General features: G+C 34.8%; 1 protein-coding gene across 1 annotated transcript in view; it reads left to right on the forward strand.

Moving 5' to 3' along the window:
• TENM4 (teneurin transmembrane protein 4) overlaps window positions 1–21,380 on the forward strand; it is a 1,355,518-nt gene that overhangs the window by 142,819 nt on the left and 1,191,319 nt on the right. Inside the window, exon 3 of the mRNA XM_086882312.1 lies at window positions 6,956–7,034. The gene's annotated coding sequence lies outside the window, so the exon portion shown is untranslated. The remainder of the gene's footprint in view (window positions 1–6,955; window positions 7,035–21,380) is intronic.

Genomic DNA, 21,380 nt, shown 5'->3' on the forward strand with positions numbered 1-21,380 from the left:
CATCAGTGTGCATACCTTGTATACAGCTCTTTTCCCGGCAGTACTATTGTTATTACAGGGTACTTAGCAATGCTTACCCAGTCGTATTACTCAAACAACTGGCAGGTGGTTTGTTCTACAGATGGATAAACTCTAGCACATGGTAAACTGCAACTACCTAGTAGAAGTATTTTCTCCCATCTTTGTTGACCATCCAGCCATCTGCCTGATTTTCTTTAAAGTACGGCCCATGGTGATTTGACAGAAAGTGAAAGTGGCGTGGTATTTGTATTAAGGTGCTTAATCATCCCTGTAACATCCTGGCAAACCCTTACTTGCTGAAATCTAAATTAGTTCTGCAGATGTATAGACTGTGTATTCCAGATATTCTTTAAATAAATATAACCTTTAAAATGTTCAATACCAGCTGTAGTACAAGTGTAATCCTTGACTGCTTAATCACATCAAATACTACCAAGGAGGTGCTTTGCATAACATAGTGACGAGGAATTCAGGCACTTGAAGGAAAGGAAAAATCATAAGATCCCAGCAGTCAGTCCTGTTCCACACTCTTTGAGATACTTAAATCCCAGGGTGATGTGGCACTCATATCTGCAGCAGTGTTGGCTAGCTCTTCCAGGTATCAAGGAACGTGCATTTCTAAAGGTTACATCGTCTTTAGAATAATTCATTTGAACTAATTTATTGGATAAAAAGAATTCATCCAGCAATATTAAGCACAAAGACACCACCTGCGTCTCAGGAAACCAGTGGGACACAGAAGCTTGGATGGCTGTGTAGAGAAGTATTGGTGTATAGACTGTTTTCTAGTATAAGTCCTTTACTGCAAGTCTTAGGAGGGTATTATCAGGTCCTATGGCCTGATCTGATCCAAATATTTTTTATTTCTGCTCCACGGCTGAGTTACTATATGACAATAATCATATCAGTATGTATTATTGCTCTTATTTCTCCTTTGGAGTATATGATTTCTGGGTCAGGAAGTCTCTCCACCTGTGTGTTTGCTCAGTGCCTGGCAGAAAGGAGCTGTGATTTCAAAGGGTGCTTACAATAATATTAAAGTATAAATGCTACTTTATATCCTTTATGTAAAGCTTTAATCAGTGGCCCAGGAACTCCTAAATATGATAAGAGAAGGAAATATCATAATTAAGCATTGTTTAAGAAATTCAGATATTTTGATCTGTATCTATGGAGATTCTTTTTTTTTCATAATATATCTCCTGTTTTACAATGAAGAGTTGGAAACAGGAAGATAATTTGTCAAGAGAGAATCATAACATAGAATTTATTTTTTAATATGTCATTTTTCCTATCATCATTTTGGTTAAAGAATTATTTCTGTGAGGAAAAAAAGGTTTAGTATATAACACTCTTCTGAATATAAAAGTCTTATAGAGGTGTCTGGCTCCAAATTTTATATATTCTTAACTAACAAAGTTCCACAAGGACTTTGGAAACTGATGAAGGAGTCACATCCTCTTAGCTCTGGATTCTCATTTATCCTCTTTGCTTAGGAAATCTATGACTAAAAGAGTCAGTCATTCACATGAGGAAGTGGCAAAATGGTAAAAAATGTTATCTGTAGAAATTTTCTTGTTATACTTGGTACTTTTTAACTAGAAAAATCTTATAACACAAATGAAAATATTGGAATCTATAGAGTTGGTTTTATGATTTTGATTCTATGGCTTACTCAGCTTCAATAAAAGTGCATAAAAGCAGAGTGACAGATTCACTCTGTACAACCAGTACACTTTTAAATTGTGCCTGCATCCGTTTTACAGTTGTTCTGTTTGAACACTTGTTTTACAAGTTATGACTTTGATATCCACCTCTCTGAGGAACACCTGTGCTGCAGTGAAAACAAGACAAAGAACCATTTTTCTTCTCAGAAATTAAATTGTTTTGCTTAACACTTTTGTTTTGCATTGTTACACCAAACACATATTTAACATTTTCTCTTGTTGCTGCTAAAGGTCTGCTTCATGCACTAGTCACAGAACTGCAGTTCCTTAAATCAAGACTCATCCTATCCCTGCTATTTGAGCTCTTTGATCACCAGAGGTGATCTGACAATCTCACTTGGAAATTATTGTACTTTTAAACAACTAATCAGCTCTGTGCTTCATAACTTCTGTTTATTGCCATTGCTAGGCAGCTGCATCTTTTAGATTCCTCATTGACTGGGTAAGAAAGATTCCAAGTTCGAAGGAAAATACATTAATTTAATGATTAATGAGGTAAAAAGGCTTCAACTAAACTACTAAGAAACATTACAGAGCAGGCTAAAGTTGAAAACTGTTTGAATTGCTGTCTTAGGTCATTAAGTATATTTTTCTGTGTTTAAAAACTCAGAAGGTATTAAACATGTTTGTGGAAGCAAGAAATTGGGTTATTTAAATTTTTCCTTTCACACAAAATGAACAAGTGGTTTCAAGGCTTAGAGAGTTTTTGATATGACATTTGGGCAGCTTAGAACTCAAAAGCAGGGTCTTTGACACCACTTTAATATTTGGATAATTTATAAATGCAGGTTTTCCTTTTTGAACTCAAGAGTGCTACTATGGGTAGGAGTGATTGGCAGATGAATGAATTTGCTGAAAAAAATCTTTACTACACCCTACATTCCTTTTCATATAAAAGATCCGAGTTGTTCCTCAACTGTTCCATCTCCTTCCTTTCATTCTCATTTTCCAGTTCAAAACACACTGATTCCAGTTCATGCAACAGAAAGTATTTGATTTATGAAACCAAGTTAGTTTTTACTCTTGTCCTTAGCTTTTTCTCTCTTTTACTGGCTGTCCAGACCTATGTGTCAAGACAGCTGAAACTGCCTTCCATTGAGATCAGTGGGAGTGAGCAGAAGAATCAACTCAAGGTTCAGTTCTGATCTTAATATAGAAATGTGTCATTGATGATGAGGTTTGTTGTTGTTTCCAAAAATTTTGGAATTATTCCAAGATTTGTACATGCATCTTCTTGCAACTGAGACTTACTCCAATAATTGGAACAGGCAGTAAATCACTCTTTCATAACTGTCTCTAAAAGTTTAGAAAAGTGCTAATTACCTTTTCACTTTTCCATTTATTATCTCTGTCAGAGCAGGGAAAATATCACCTGAGAACATGTTTCTGATCTTGTTCACACTTAAGTCTTTTTGAAAGCAGAGGAGAAATTTAAATAGACATCTGTTCTATACAGTTGGAAATCCAGAAGAATGGAGCTCATAGGAGATCTCTGTCAAATGACTGATTTTATCTCAGATGACTTACATGCTACTCAGAGGTGATGATTATTAGCAGGATCAGTCTCAAATGCTAACTTTTCATGAAATTTTAGTGGACTGGCAAAGTCTGATTACACCATATTGGTGATTAATTAAAAAAATATAAAATTACTTTTCTACTTTACATAGACCTCTAATGTCTGCATAGATGCTTACACTGGTTCAATAGGTGCATATATGGATTAAGACTCAAATATACTGTAGGATGTGTATGTAGGATGTATTTCATATGGGAATCTGAACATCCTAAGATAATCAGCTCTAAATGTGCTGAGACACTGAAAAATGACACAACAACAAGTCCACCTTCCAGTCATGTCCAGAACATCATCACAGGTTAGCCTGATGTATTGTGAAATTTGTAACTCTGATAATGATTTCAAGACTTGAAAACTGTGTTTGATTACAGAAGGAAGGCAAAGCCTCAAAAGAAACATGATAATCTGATAAGATTGAGACATATTTTTATGATAGTCTATTTTGTACTAGAATGTGAAGTTTTAAAGAATGTGGGAATGTATCTATTTGTTCCCATTAAGGACCTTATACTAGGCTCTTATATATATAATCAGAATACTTCTGGTGTGAAACATCAAAGGGAAATTGAGGTCTCATTAATCATTAAAATCAATCTTCTTAAAAAGCACCTACTGTTGTACTTCTCAAGGAAGGCTCCATGCAATCAATAAAGAGAGACCTTCTAATGGAAGTGGCCTTTGCAGCATACTTTGTTATAGTTTTTTCTTTGTATAAGGATCATCATAATCATCATCTGTGGCATTTGTACATTTGTCAAGGTCAATAAAAGAAACAAATCTATTTTAATTTATTTTCAGTCAATTTCACTACATGTGTCTTAGTGTTAACAGGTTCTAAAAGTATTCAATTATGATATTTCACTGGTTGTATAAAAAAGGACAATGTTGTTTTAAAAATGTACTTATGGGTATTATATTGACTTTTCTGTCTATCAATCAGAGACACTGGGATCAACTGCAGACCAAATTTGTTTGCTCCAACTGACAGCAGAATGTAATTCTTGTCTAGAGATATCGGTATTATCTGCATATACCGTGGGGTAACTAACAGAAATTCATTCCATCTGCCTGTTCTCTGTACAACATTTATGAAGAACTGATGTAAATATTTAATACTTCTAAGAATGCAGTGTTATATTCAAGAACTTGACTATGTCCAATCATATTAATGGATTCAAATGCCACTTGTCCATGGTTGGCTGTGTATTCATAGAAGAGAAAAAGGCGCCGAGATGTTGTGTTCCTGCAAACAGGTTAGCCTGGCTTCATGCTCTGACAAGATTAATTGCAGACCTTTGAACCTGATATGTTTTCTTAATATCCAACATGGCTCTTACTTTTCTCATTCAGGCTGAAATATGGGGCTTGCTCTTGCATAATTCATCACCAGTCTTCTCTGTGTGTGGCACTGTTTTTAGTCATTGTGAGTGCCTGCAAATTATTAAAGTCAGTGATACGATGCACAGCAGTTTGCTTAGAGTTATTTCAATGATTATGGAAAGAAAGAAAATAAGCTTTTTCCCAGACTGTCAGAACATTGCACAAGAGACAGCAGTCATAATTTCTAGAACAGTACAAAACAATTTTTCAAGGGTTTTTTTTTTGTGCATATCCTCTTTACTCAGTGGGAAATAATACAACATGTAGATTCTACTTTCTGGTGTGGCCCAAGTTCACTTTACATCTGGTAATTGAAGTGTTCCAATATTTCTTCTGGAAGCTGATAATTTACATTTTTAATTTATTTTTTCAGATAGTACGCTGTCTGAATATGTTAGGTGACAAAAACCACACATATTTAGAAACTGCCTGTTACATAATATATGAAAACACAGTGCAAACCTAATTCTTCTTAGCTGGGACCATTTCAATACTCTACAATGGTAAAAGAACATGGAAGAAAAAAAATCTCCCAACTTTATTTACATGAAATATATCTAGTTTTATTAGCCTATGAAATAAGGAATACAAGTATTCATGAAGACATAGGGCCCAAGCTTATCCTCGTTAACTGAGGGTTTATATTGAAGGTTCTGAAGACAAATGGGGGCATAGTAACCACAAGATCTCTATATAGCAAAAACCAAGAGGAAAGTATGGCCAAGAAGCCAGAAAGCCAACCAATCACATGAAGCATGTGGTGGAAATCTGGGGAAAATATACTTTATTTTGAGAAAGAGTTCTCATTTGGGAAATTTTAATTGAACTTGGGTAGTTTTTCATCAGTCCCAAGATAATGATGGTTCAGCTTAAATACATATTATTATATTAATATATATAAATAGAAAAATATAAATATACATATAAATTTTAATATATATAAAGATTAAAGAAATTCTACTTCTAGGCCTCTAATATTCTGGTATGTGCTTCCGTACCCGATCTCCTTTTTCTCTTAATCCTGTAATGCCTTCAAATTAGTAAAATAGTGTGTGTGCTCTGTGATGAAATAATGTGCACAACATAAATGAACAATTCATGAAAACTGTAGAGTGGTGTGTTGAAAAAGAAACTAACTTTCTAACTAATTTTAAAATTACCTTTTTGGAAAGAATTTTAAGGTAGCACCTGCTCTGAAATTGGATTTGATGACCTCCAGAGGTCCCCTCCAACCTAAAGTGTTCTGTGACTCTACAATTCTGGGTTTTCAGAATTATTCCAAGAACATTAAAGACGCCTAGATAGAGAATCATATGTTGAAAGCAGTGGAAATTTGATAATGTCAATGATCATTCCTCAAAAGATTGGGGGTATCCCTATCCCCGTGACGGTTCCAAAAAATCCAAAAAGAAATCCTTTGTTATATTTGTCGTGAATGCAAAGTTCTCAGTAAATCTTAATTACAGAGATTTGAAGTTTAATTAGAATTCTCAGTGGTTTGGTATCAGTAGATTAATTTTTAATACTCTATGACAACTTTCCTCTTTAAGAAAACTTAAAATAAAGTCCTATGATAAAATATGTCAATTCTCATAGAAGGTTTCTTTAATCTAGGACTGAATTTGCACATACATGTGTGCATGAACTGCTGAATTTCAGGCCAGTGTAATCCACTCATTGTTGGAAAACTTACATCCATGACCAATGTTGAAGTCTTAGATGTGAATCAAAGAGAGAAGAACACGAGTCCCCTATATCATATAACCATTGCAGAGCTCTATTTCTTTTTGTTTCTCTTTCCAGGCTCATCCTGTTTTCTTTTAAACTAATAAAATTGGATTATTAGGGTTTTTTTAATCCAGTCCCCTCCTATTTATGGCAAGGTATATCCTGATAGAAGAGTGAGGAATCATCTTCATAGATTACAGTGCAGGAGAAGAAAGGATATTATAAAGTGTCAATTGAATTATTCCTCTTCCTTTAAATCCTGTAAGCAAAAATAATAACAATAATTTAATGGCAAGCTTAAAATTTGATATTAATCTTTTACCCATACTAAAATGTAATTTTTCTCTCCACTTATTATTTATGTAGATACAACATACCAAGCAATATATGCCTTGTAGACATCTGTGTAGAGATGGCAGATGAACACAATGTTCTGGATTCTAGTTTGGGCTATTTTATGCTATTATTGTCTGAACATGATAGATTCCTTTTTCTTATGATTTATAACTTGTCATTACAGGACACTGTAGTCCTCCAGACAACATTAATCTATTGATGATTCTGAAGTGGAGACGTGATTGATGCAGTACCAGAAACTGGTAAAGTAAGCTCTTAATTTCAAATGTTTCTAGCTGAAATGCATAGCTGTACCTAGTCTGGGCTCACAGGACTATTCTAACTTCCGAGGCACAGAATACAAAATTCATTGAGACTCTCATTTGTTTTAATTTTATTTTTCAGATAAACTTTTTTTTAAAAAAAAGAATTAAAAAACACTTTTTAATTAAGCAAAAATATCTGGTTTTATAACTTTTACCAATGATTTTCAACAATTTTTGGGTTGTTAACTCCAATCTACTTTAGGTTGACTTCTCTTTTATGTTTGTTAATGAAATGGATAGCAACGTATCTCCTTTAACTTCTCTCAAGGATTTTATAAAGAATTCTCTTTTGCTGTTGCACAGCAGAAAGGTTTGGAATTTTTGGAAAGGTTCCAATGGAGTGATTATTTTCTCTTTTTCAAAAATCAGCAGTAGGAGTGATACTTAGGGATTTAATGACACGAATAAGACCCTACATTTAAATGCTTGAGTATTACGTTCTATCTCTCAAGTGCTGTTTGGGTCACTAATAAACTTCTACATTATTTATCCTAAAAAATATACTTTATATCCTCCACAATCAGATAAGTGCTTCTTAACTAATTTCTGCAGAGGGCAGAAGAAAGACACTAAATGTAAATCCAAAGAGATGCATTTAATCTAGTTTTCTTGTTCTGATCTGGTTTTGCATTTCAAGATCCTTCAGAGATACTACATGAAAAGTTAAAAGGAACACTTCATGTAATTTGACTACACTGAGATTTTAACTTAATATTCAGCAATGTAATAGACAAAAAAATCGTTTACCTGTGCAAAACATGACTTCAAATTCACTAACAGCGTTGCTACACATCTCTAAGCTCTATAGATGGCATCATTTTAAAATTATGGACATAGCACTAAAAGACAAAACTGTCTGGGCAAGTTTGCTGGTATGTAAAGCTGCTATCAGAAGGTTTAGGAGCCTACAGAGGGAGGAAAGACTAAAATCAATGCCATTTAGGAAAACAGTATGAAAGGCATCCCACAAGCTAAGCTGTGCAACTGCATACTGCTCTCATTTTCCTTGTTGGGACCCTGATCACTCCCAGCACCACACAGATACAGCCATGATTTTACTGTATCTAGCAGAATAGTTAATCCTCTACCAAACTTACTGCTGCCTTCAGTCTCTGCCTGGGGCATGCAGAAATATTGTCAGCCTCTGTGCTCTTGTGTATGTGATGGGCTTGCTTTGGCTGGACACCAGGTGCTCACCAAAGCTGTTTTATCACTCTAGCTCTTCAGATTAATTTATTTTCAATCAAATCAGATTATAGATAATGGCCAGGGTCAGTCTCTCCTCTACCAGGTGACATTGGCTCTGTCTGACAACACAAGCCACCCCTGTAGACTCCTGGTACCAAAACCTTGTCATGTAACCCTTATACAGAATAGCAATAACTCTTTAATGACTGCCTTCACTGTTATTGTAATTGTATATTTATTGACTTCTGAATAACTTCTTTCAGTGGCATTCCCCAAATGTAATAACATCATATTACCATGTGTCCTGCTCAAGTCAATGGGTGGGGGGAGACTCCTATGTGAAATGGGACACATTTCAGAGCAGGAGCCTAATTTTGAACATTTGAGCACCTTTGGAGATGTTGATCTTCATTGACTACAGTTAAACTCAGGGCTCTTAAGCCTCACAGAGCCAAAGCAAACCTGTTTGACCATGTCCTCCTCTCATGCCATTTTTTTCTTGGTGTTTTATCTTTATTCTAATTTCCACGCAAACAAATATTAGACACAGAGTATTTGATTTGTAATGATGACTTTGGCATTGCAAAGAGTGACTATAGAATGTGGGAAAATCTATTGCAATTTCAAACCTGACATATCAGTACCTTTAGGAAGGAGGCTGTTGTGCATGAAACACATTCCAGCATAATACAAAGTGTTGCAGTCTTATCCTATATATTTCTCCTAGCAAAGGAAGCGCTGCCAATAGCAGACCTTGAGGGATCCAGTACCTGTTGCTTCCAGAAGAATTTTGTAGCAGATATTTGGTAATCTTTGCCCTGCTTTGGCTGAAGACTTTATGCTCTGGTCTTCAGAGTGGAAACTTTATCAGAAGTGAGCAACATCACACTAAACACGCAGTATAATGTGTTTGCTCAAAAATGTGACATTAGGAACTGGGAAACTGAATATTTGAGCCTTGGATATTGCAGGGATTTTGGCTTTTCTTGATGGGTTTTTCTCATTCTTTTAAACATAATTTTATTTGCTCACTCTTCTGAGCTCAGGTTATGTGTTCAGAGTTCATTCTCAACCCTTTCGCTGCTATGTGAAGTCAAGTTCTTGGTAGCATCATCTGAAGAAGAAACAGGAACAAAATAGTGGGTTGGAGATGCAGCATTCCAGTGTTTTCCAGTATGATTAATTTGGGAATGAGGACACATTCAGTTTCCAGTTAGCTTTCTTAAAGATTTTTGCAAATTTTCTCTATCTCACTTAGTTAGAACAAAGAGTTTGGAATTCACCCGTGTTGTTTTGTTTTCTGAATATTTAAAAGTATGCTGAAATAGAAATTACAACTATCTTCCATGATTTAGACCAATATGATAAATATGATACACTGAGATCTAACCAGCACTACAATTTTCTATTTAAACTATTATTTTTGCCCTACAAAAGTATCAAACTAATTCTTCATATTTTAAATCAGACAAATATTGGTACCAGTATTTAAATGACTTTCAGGCCATTATCTCAGGTTCATGAATATGCATCTTCTGGTATCCCCTTGTGTGCTACAATTTTATTTTTTAATATACTCAAATATTTGGTGTATTTTACCAGTTAATTAAGATAGGTTTTTATTCATAAATTACACACAGGTTGATATATTTTGTGGAAATATTCAGCCCTAGCACATGTAAACCATACAATCTTTGCGTGGATTTGATTGGAAATTACCCATAGAGGTTATTTGATCTTAACCACTCCAAATAAGGTGAATTTTAAATTAGAAATGTCTTTAAAAGGAAGGAAGAAGCAAAATGTTGCCTATTTTTGTTTTTCTGTTTTGTGTTTGTTGGTTGTGGGGGGTGTTTCTTAAATGAATGCTAAAACATGTTCTGTATTTTGAAAATTTTTTCTTTTTCCCTATGATATAATTTAAATTCAGCAGAATTACTTTAAAATATAAAATTAATTGTGTTCTAAAACCCACTTAGTTCTCAAATCAGAGTTTCTGCGTATTTAGAAATTCTCTCTCTTGGCTACCCAAAATTTAGACATGAGCGAGTCGCTCAACTCCATTCCATCTTGAATATGAAAAATGGGCAACAGGTTAAGTACCTGAAATGAACTTGAAAGATTAACAAATAAATGTGCAAAGAAAGTGTTTATTTTTCAAATGAGTTCATGTCACTGCTAAAGACACAGCAAGCAGAAATATATTCATTTAATTAATGCAAATAACTCGACGTTTTGATAGCCATTGAAGCCAGTCATTCCTAGTGAAGCCATTGATCAATACCACTTCAGCACCTAGCACTTCAAAACTTTTATCTGAAGTCAAAGAACTTATTTCTAACTAGAGAACTTAATGAAGTTTTTCCCATTTCTCATTTTTCCCAATGAGATCTAAGACAGTACTGTGAAATTTGCCTTGAGAAAACGTAGAAAATTACTCCAGCTGTGAGTGAATTTATGAATTAAAATATGTCAGAAAAGGTGCTTTTATCACATCATATGTCCATCTTAAGAAGCACATGATGAACAAACCCCAGCGCTCCTCTTTATCTTCAGGTGTGACAGTATAGTAATAACTCTGTCTTATTCCTGACATGGAGAGAGCTTTTGGGTAATTACAGATGTGCCATCCTTCCATGCTCCTTGCCTTTGTGTAGTAATGTGCTCATGGTTGTGCCTGCACTCCCATCTACTGGTAAAATGAATTGTCACTATAATCATACATATTTGGTACACAAATCTGGAAAAGAAGGTGGATCCTGAAAGAGTAATGCAAGAAAAATGACATTTGTCATTTTCTTTTCTACTCTCTATTTCTGTAGAAGTCAACAGTTCCTCGAAAATTTGTGTTTTTACAGTGAGTGGTATCTTCTTAAGAGGTATTTTGGTGCTTCCCAGGGTTGTGACCAACAGCTTTTTCTTGGAAGTAGGACCTATACTGGGAGTAATACCCCAAGTACTGGGAATTCTCAGATCAGTATTGATAATCTTTTGCTTTTGATCATTCACATTGGACTTGTCAACTTATTCCTGAGTACTACAGTCATTCCCTATGCACCATTAACAAAAGAGGTGCAAATTCAACCTTGGTTTGGTTTTAAGACTAAAAACATATTGTGTATTTTTGTTGTAGGATAGAAAGGAAGGTTTTGCTGTACTAATAATTAAATTCCCATTACAAAATGCCATGTCTGGACTTCAAACTGATTTCTTATGTCTAGGATGAGAAAGATTTTATTAGTTGTAAATGAAAGAAAACTAATTAGTGTAATTTATGCACTATATGCTGATGCAGTCAAACTCTTTCAATACCAATTAAATATGTTAAAACAAAATGCTTTGTCAAATTAGAGACTAATCTATTAAGAAAGAAATAGACAAATTTAACTTGGTTCCTGATTAGACTTCTGGGTTTATCCTAACAGTCTTACTTTTAACTTTGTTTTTGTAATTGTCAAATATCATCTATAACAATCACAGTTGTAACACAAGCATCTTCAAACTAAGGCATAGGTTTCTTTGTCATCATACATGTAATCATACAGATTAACATAACGATAGTAAATAAGATGCCTTGCAGTCAGAGCATCCATATTTTCCAGTAGGGCAAGCAGCCCTAGTATTAAGAGATGTTCCCTCAGGAGAAGAGACTTTGATTCAGTGATTATGTTCAATATAGCAAGACGGAATTACTTTAATCACTAAATAAATTACCAGAGTTAGAGTTATAATGAAAATTCAGGGTTGAAAATAAGGAGCTGGAATAGCAAAGAAGGAAGCTAGGTGAAGTCAAAGCAAAAGGGAGCAACATTAGAGGTGTGTTTGAAAAGGACTAGTGCCTTGGCTAAGACTTACAGCATGGGATTTGGTGACGTGTTTCATTTCTAGACAGAGATTCTAGCAGTTTCACCAATGGATGTTTGACACTTCTAAGACAACAGATGAAGCCACATGCTATAAATCAGATGCAAGTAGGTGGAGAAATCCATGCTATTATACACAATATTTGTGGAGGAGATTAATGTTCAATTTCCTGCTGCTTAATTGTTTAAATAATTTTAGTTGGCATTAAGTTTTCCTGCATTCTTTCTTATGTGACTGTCACACTTTATACAACAATTTATAAATGAATATTGAAATGAACAAAAAGGCTAATAAGCAAAACAACTTTGTAAAAGTTGGCATTTATTTAAGTGACAGTGGTGTTAATTGGGAGGTCTGGAATTAATCCAGTGTTGAAGAGTGGCAATATTACAATACTTTTTTTTTTTTTTCTCTTATTTTTGTCTTTTGAGATCTGACATGTAATAGTGACTCATATATCAGGAAGACTTTTCAAGTCTTCTTTTCTGCTCTTTTCAAGTAGGTAAAAAAAAGAATAAGGAGGCTGCTTTATGAATAAAATTAATGTGAATGAAATTAACATGAACATTGATGAAGCAAGCTGGGTGAATGCAAACATATGTAACTGACTAATAATTACCCTTGAGCACTCTACCCTTTGACTCTACCATTCTACAAAAATTCTCATACAAAGTCACGGCACTGTGACTGGTGATGAGGATGTCCCAAAGGGAGAAAAATGTCAGGCACTAGACTAACTGTAATATTTTTTACACCTGCATTACTCTGATGCAAGTCATGAACAATATTCATTCTGATATCATTGCTATTCTTTATGCTCTATCATTGCCCCCTTACAGTGTCACCACTCGGTTTATGTTTCTTGAATTTGTCAAAGACGAGGCTACAGCTACTGAAGTAAAGCTGAAACCACATCTTTTTCCAGCAGATATAATCTCCTCTGCTGCTATGGGAAAAAAACCAAAGCTGTTACACTGGAGAATTTTGTTTGTTTGTTTCTGTTTCTTGGGGCTTTTTTTCAGTTTTCCTCTGTGGGTTTTTCCATGTCTCAGTTAAAATTGTGGTCACATTGCTTCTTTAATCTTTTCTTCCTCCATGGAAATTAATTGTGTGGGTTTTTTTCAATTAATACGGACTGGATTTATTTTATATCAAGAGAGATGTATTGAATTGCAGAGCAGTACTGAACATGTGGCATTACCATAATTTCCCAATATTTTCTTTGCATTCTTAAGTGTAAGATGTTACAGAGGGAATCTGATATTTATCATCTTCATTCTTAAGGAGATATGGGGGGAGTAATAGGGGAATCAGAAAAATATAGAAGTGTATTCACATTTGCTTTCTACCTCACAGAGTTTACATGGGGGCCAGGGAAATAATAGGAAAGAAATCTGAAGATACTTTATCATGATTCTGATGACAAATCTCCAGGGACACAGATTTCCAGTGCAGAATGCCTGAATTTTATGTGCTGAGCAATGAGGAAGTATTAAGGGCCCTGTGGAGGCATCATGTCACAGTGGGAAATGAAAATAATGTCTGCTAACAGATGTGTTCAAGGCCAGGCTAGACGGGGCCCTGACCAACCTGGTCTAGTGGAATCTGTCCCTACCCAAGGCAGAGAGATTAGAACTAGATGAGCTTTAAGGTCACTTCCAAAACAAAGCATTCTAGGTTTCTATGATTCTGTGTTTTTACTGGATGGAAGAACTGTATTATTCCTCTTTGCTCCAACAATTTGGAAAAATCTATTTAGTTCCTTGGGTGATACAGAGCCAAAGTGCAGGGGTGTACTTTGAGATCTCTTCCTGTTAAAACCATAATTAATTTTTCCATCAGATCTACATTCCTTGCAGTCGGCCACCAAGACACAAGGAAAACTAAGAAGAAACTTCAGAAAGCCCACTTCTTGTTCCTTCTAACCAGTTTTATTTTTCTTTTTAATATACAACACTAATATTATATTGTTAAAATTGCCAGCTAACCTCAGAGGGGGGACACACTTTTAGGCAGCACCATTCTGAGCTCGGAGTATCTCTCCAAATGCCTTAGAAAGTCATGAGGTGAAAAGGTGGCCATGCAGTGACCCTGGGTACAGTGAAAGCCATTACTGTGTAGCGGTGGAGGAGCCAATACACATGTTCCTCTTTAAATCTTTAGACTGGTGACAGTCTAAATTCAGTGCTGAATGGTCAAAGCATCACAGTATTCACTCCAGAAAAAGAGATGGACATGGCCTTTGCAGACAATCTTACCTTTTGTAAGATGATGAGGGAAACATGAGCATCTGTGCTGGGGAAAAAAACACCATTATTGCAATCTGTGCTGGTAGATTACTTGTAGTTAGAATGACTAATAGCAGAATGCTGAGTGACTGACTACATGTCATAGCCTTGGTGAAGAGTGTCTCTTTTATGTTCTTGTTTTTATTGCTTTACTCAAAATATAGTGGGCAAAATAATTGAATTTATTTAATATCACTGAGTCAGAAACACTTCTTTAGCTGTTTATTTACTTCATTTTTTAAACATAGTCATGTGAAACAGAATGAAAGGATTTTAGTAAGAAGTGCATATATCTTATTTTGTTTTGCATGCTCTAGCCATTTGATGCTGGAGCAAATTATCCAAACCATCCTTCCCTATGTCTTTGCATTGAGGATGCAGGGCTGAGATGAGCTTGTAAAATAATGATATAGTTCATGTTTGTGTGTGGGTTGATCAAAATAAATACTTTTCTTTTTCTTCTTGGATGATTTTGTGCTCAAAAATGTCAGATCTAATATGCTAGTCTGATCTATGTGACTCATATAAACTTGAGGTTATTCCAGAGAAGCTATTAAGCTTGACATAGATTCCTTTGAGATCATAATTTGGCTCGTCTTCAGGTGTTGGGTTTTTTCCTGCTCCAAAACTCATATGAGTGTCACTGACTTACACAAGATATCTTGTAATTTCTCCTTTAACATAAAATAGAACCTCACAGATATTTTTATTGGAATATTGGTATGAAAAAGCAAGCTCTTAATCAGTTGCTTATGGCTTCCATATCAAAGGAAGCTTACTAGCAGAAAGATGAGTGGAATAGCTGCCAAAACTCTTAACGTGGTCTGACTATTTTGTTTTATGCAGTCAAATCCCATACTTGCTATGCTTTGCCTATATAAATTCCTTTCCCCCAATTTTTCTACAGCAACTAGTTACAAACATGGATAGTTCATTTATGTCTGTATGAGAGGCTGAGTGATGTCAGCCACAAAAGTGGCTTTAGCAAACTTGTGGGTGCATCACAAATATACACTAGATCCAGTGCCAGGTGTGCTGGGCAATGTTCAGGCATAGAGCAGCACTGGTTGGCCTGGTTACATCTGAGACATTGAACCTACATTTTCCTGCACACTTATATGTGCATGCATGATTGCCCTCCCTGGGCCTGGTTTTTAATATTTAAAATCTGGCAACCATGCTGAGCAGCTTCATTTATTGACCGTCCCACTTGTTTCCATTTGGAAGAGAACCAGGAGGGCAAACTGGATAAAAAATCTTTCTCTAATAGAAAGCTAAAAAATTATTGATGGTGTTCCATCAAGAAAAGTTTGAAATGAAAATCTATTTTCATTTTTGTTTTGCTAGTAAACCAAATATTTAATTGGCTTTGATCTTCTCTCTCTCTTTTTTTTTTTTAAATTGTTATAGGAATAATTAGGCTGAAAAGAAAGAGAACCTGAAACCTTGCATTGTTTCTAGTATGTCTAATTATTTTTTCATAAAGAACAGGAAAGTTACCATGAAAAAAAATTGTCAGCCTTGCTTTTCTGTGGGAAATATTTTTCCATAAAAATAATATGGAATTTAAACAAAAAGTTTCCAAATTATTAATAGAAACACGTACCATTTCTTCTCATTTCAAAAGAGATTAAATTGGTTTGTCTTCATCTCTCTTGGTTTTGTGCTCTCCTTTTTTCTTTCTCTTGCTTTTCCTTTCTCCCTTTCCATGGTTATTTGATGTCCAGAGATTAGGAAAGAAACACCCTGCCAACAAAAAAGCAAAATCACAAAGCATCAAAAGATTTTTTAAAGGAATAACGAGAAATTTAAATATGGTAAAAAAATTGCAAATATTATTATTCTTTCTGGTGGTGTTTGATCCAGCATGCAGGAAAAGAAGGATTGTATTTGTTTGAAGATTCTGTCTGCTTATTTCCCATTTGGACTGTAGGCCAAATTTATTATTTATACCTTGGGTTTGATGATGGAGTAGCCCAACTCAAATGAAATAAAATTCTGTTTAACTTACAAAACTTTAAACAGTAAATAGCAAAATATAATAATCTCTTCAATATTACGCATTGTGCAAACTTGCTGCTAATATATTTTTAGTATTATTTTTGTTAATCTTTGGTTATGCAAAGATTTTGGGGAACCTTATGACTCCAGCTAACCAATCTGATTTGTTTTCTTTTCCCTTGGTCTCTTCTTTCCATATTTAACTGTCTACTTGTCTACTGGTTTTAGCTCCAAATAAGCATTGAAATATTTAATTTAATTAGCACTATTTACATAATTTTTTCCTAGCAGTTCAAGTGAGGAAGATAGGTTGCAGTCTCCCCAGAATTTGCACTTCTTTTTTAGCCATTCCTGCTGCTCTGTAAAAACAGATTTGCAGATAATCCATATTGGAGTCAGAAATTTGCAGTTTAGGAAGAGAATAGAAGAAAAGAAACTGTATATAAACCTTGAAAGTAAATAGCAATATACTGACTTTTTCAGTATGTCCACCACCACTGCCATGAATGCTGTGAAACCTCCATTGTATATAAATTTTGGATAGAATTATTACTAAAATGATGTAATAGTCTATATAGAAAAAATATGAAGGATAATTAGTGTTTTCTGGTTTCTTGATGAGCATAAATTTAATATTTCAGCACTCAACTCTGCTTGAAATAGGTAGATGGGATCTTTTTTCATTTTATATCATTGTTATTATTTTTGAAAATATACTATCGTCCAACCTATTCACAATAATGTGAGCAGCATCATGATAGATGAAGTCTATTTTGTGCCATTCAGGAATTCATATCAGCTCTGGAATGGACTGTTTGAAGGTTTATAGGTCAACTGAAAGCTATTAAAGGAGTTGCCAGATAAATCTTTTAAAAGTCTGTTTTCATTTCCTTACAATATGTGCAAACTTTAATTAGTGGGACTACGTTTCTCTTTTGGGGAAAAAAGGGACATCAATAATTGACAAAGAATGAAAACTCCTACAGATATTTTCAATTCAAGTGGTTCAGTAACTTTCTGGAAAAGGGTTTCTGCAGGTTTCTGCTCTGTCTGACATTAGAAGAAAGTCTCCTACTTTCATAAATGGCAGTGACCTTATCCTGAGAAATTAAGGCAACATTTGAAACCCAGACTGACCATTGCTAAATGTACATTTGCTAAATTTGATGAAATAAGAAATCTCTGAAAAATCTTTCATTAGGCAGAGTCTTGGGTTCAGACAAACACTGTGGATGGGCTGTAACCTTTTAAAAGCCTTTCTGTATCTCATCAATCAGTTTATTTCCATTTTCCATTTCCACTACAATAGCTCTAGGCTAGACATCAGCCATGGGATGGAGGCAAGGGAAAAGGTCCCCATTGTCAAACATTTGTCTAGCTTTCACTTGAAGAGGAAGTTCAGAGCTACTGCCCCCTCTCACATTTTCAAAATATAAATCTTGGAAGCCTGATTGTGAAGATTTTGGAACTGATTCTCTGTTTAGAAAACACAAGATGAAATCTCAGAAAAGCATTTTGATAGCAGAGTTTGTTTCCCCATCATCCTGTCTTTTTTTGGAGCTGGACTGCATAACTTTTCCTCATTAACATTTTTACATTGTTTGTTTTTTTTCTTTAAAGCTAACTTTCTAGAATGAAAGGGATCACATCATATTTTGAAGCCTTTACTGTGACATTAAACCTTTGAACTGCTGTTAAGGAAACTATTTCCCTAAGGCTAATATATGAAAGGTTATTACAAATTAAATTTCACAAACGGTACCTAGGCTAAAAAAATAATAATATCTAAACACTACTTAAAACCTTGATTGCCTAATCTTATAAATCCCAATGCTCCTTACTTTTAAATAAAGCAGAAATTACTATTAAAAATACAGAAATTTAATTTTCAGAACAGGATTTCAGAAGAATCATGGAGATGCAAAGTCCTTTATCTGTTATGCTGGTCAAAACTGCGCACGTATTGTATCCGTGACTGCTACATGGAGTCAGTTCTAAAATTCAGTCCTTTTAAAGCAGTTCTGAAGAAAGTGTATTTCACCTTTAGGGCATGAACCCACATAGGAGGCCATTAGTGGGAATAGATGAATAATTCTGAAGAGGGGATATAGGTATTTCATAAAATGATAGAATGGTTTGGAGTGGAAGGGACCTTAAAGATCATCTAGTTCCAAGTACCCTGCCATGGGTAGAGGCACCTTCTAGTGGGCTATATGATCCCAGGACTAATTTGAAAAAGACATTCATGTTTGGAGTGTAGTGTCCCTTGACTTGCCCTGTAGAGGGTAACTTTCCAGTCATTATCTGTAGACTTTTCCTACTCTCTCTGACATTAGAAAAAGTCTACAAAAAGCTCCTAGATTCTAGACTGCTAACTTCAATCCAATGGAGTACTCTCAGCATGAGTCACAAAGTTCTGTCCTCTAAACCCGTACTGCCAAGCAACTAGGGCTTTTCAACACTGCTCCTAATCATATACTAAAAGCCTTCTCTGTTTTCAGCAATTTATTTTTATGGATATCACCTATAGCTTATGCCATCAGGTTTAGTGTGGTTTTCAGGATTTTTTCCTTCTTCAAGATTTTTTCCTTGTGATTTGCTGTGTTTTTTGGCATTATTCTCACTGCATCTTGTCTCTTTCTATCCTTTTTTCTTCCTAATATTTTTTCCCTGCAACAACTACACTTAACAAGGTGCTACACTGTGTGCTGGGTGAATTCATATCCTTTTAATGCTCTAGAGTATGAGCAAGTCCCATGTGCTCTGGATATGGACTGTGGCCCTCTAAAGGAGATGTGCTCTTGTGGCCACAAAGGTTCTGCATGACAGTTTATTCCTGTCTTTTTTAACAACCTGAACCATGCAAAAGCCTGCACCAAGATGGGAGTAAGCAGTGCTCTGGAGGTCTGTCAGTAAATGATGCCTCTACAGGTTGGCAGAAACCTCTGGAAATTCAGGCAAAGGCAGATGCAGAGTCACACATCTGCCATACACCCATACAAGACTGGCTGGGGAAAAAAACACCTTTATAGAGGAGAGACAGGCACTTGCTGTGGGGAATGCACCAGCCATCAGTGGGCTGCGAAGGCAGGGAAGGTCAACAGAACCACGGGCTGCATTAATAAGAATAAATCCATCAGGGAAAATGTCTGTGTCCCACCATTCAGACTTGTGAGAGGACATCTCACAAAGTATGGCCATTTTGGGGATTTTTAGTGCAGTGGTGGACATTGGACTAAATAACCTCCAAAGTTTCTTTCAACCTAGATTGCAACTTGATCCTATGTCTTCCTTTCATCTCCAGCCTTAACAGAGTGTACCAGGAGATACAGCACAGAAGGTGATTGAAAATAATTAGTTATTCTTAACAGTTGTTGCTATATTGTTATATTTATACACTTTAGGTACAAAGAAAAAAGTTGCTTGTTTGTTTTTTTGTTGTTTTTTGTTTATTTTTTCTAGTGAACATTTGATTAGTTCATGGTAAACTCAAACTTAATGAAAACTTTACATTTTCTAATTACTAATACACTATGTTTCCTGTCATATCTTTATAATAAAATAATTAGTAGAAGCTTGTAGATGAAATTATTCTTACCAATGTGATTTTGACATTTCAGAGATGAAACACCACAAGAATAAATCAATTAATGAGTTGATAGGAGTAAAAGAATAAATTAATGAATAAAGGTACTAGAAAAACCAGGCCCACAAATAAACATACAACACAAATAGAAACATTTAAAATTTCAACATACATGCAGGTGCATTTCTACTCCACTGCTCGTATTCTTATTTTAAATCAAAATCCAAAATCCAATGATGAACTAAAACCTCACCTGTATGCGATATTATATTATATATTATAATGTGTTATATATATTTCTCCAAAACTGATGCTTTTTCCATTTTAAAATAATTTTTCTATGACTGAGTGGAACTACCTATGGTTTGATATATACTGAGGCATTCTATGTGTGTTTAATCATTTTGTCTCTCTGCAATGAGGTCTGCATAATAGCTTGTCCAGCAAATTATCAAGCTCCATGAAGAGAGTAAATTTGTCTAGATTTATATTTCATATTTTTTAATTTATTTTTTTTACACACAAATATAAGGAGGGAAGATTTTAATAAAAAAATATGAATGTTAGAAACATATTTTCCTTTCTCCAGGATTTCATTGCTATTCTAAATATTGATAGAAAGGCAGGGACAAGGTTTATCACTGTTCATTAAATAAATGTAGTGTGATATAAGTGTCTGAACATTTTGAGTGATGTTAACAAAGGCCTGAATTTTTATCATGGTTGTTCAATTAGTTTATTTTTCTGGAGTCATACATAGGGATTTTGTTTTGTTATTTTTTTGTGTCCCTGCACAAAATTTTTTTTTACCTGATCCATATGGACCATATAGACTCTGCAGGGAAACCTTAAAAGAATACTCTATTTTGCATCTGTGTAACTGTATATAACTTTTCTAGTTTACAAAGATAAAGACAGAGTTGTACAATGTGTGTGACACATAAACATGAAGTTATAATAACTTTGGCTTGATATGTTACTTGAAAAAATTCTTTGATTATCTCTAAGGATGGCAACTTGTCAGAACAGAAAGGCCAAAAATGAAAGCATGCGAGAATATTAACTGGCATAATTTTACTTCTGTGTCTTTGCCAATTAGTGTGTGTAAATACCACTTTCTTGAGGGACTAGAAGAATGAGAGACAAACCTACAGATCTGTCATTCATGAAACAAAAAACTTACACAAATAAACACCTCTTGGAGAAGATAGGACTTGTCCCTGAGAGTAATGTTGCTTTTATTAAACCTGAGAAGATGAGGGATTAGTAGTTCAGAAGACAGGATCTGCCCTAGAACAGGTAAGTTTTCCAGAAAAACTTATGATTTTTTCCCCTATTATTATTGAATTTTGGAGC

The sequence above is a fragment of the Cyanistes caeruleus genome, chromosome 3 (genome assembly GCF_971803275.1).
Source record: "Cyanistes caeruleus chromosome 3, bCyaCae1.hap1.1, whole genome shotgun sequence".
Classification (NCBI taxonomy): domain Eukaryota; kingdom Metazoa; phylum Chordata; class Aves; order Passeriformes; family Paridae; genus Cyanistes; species Cyanistes caeruleus.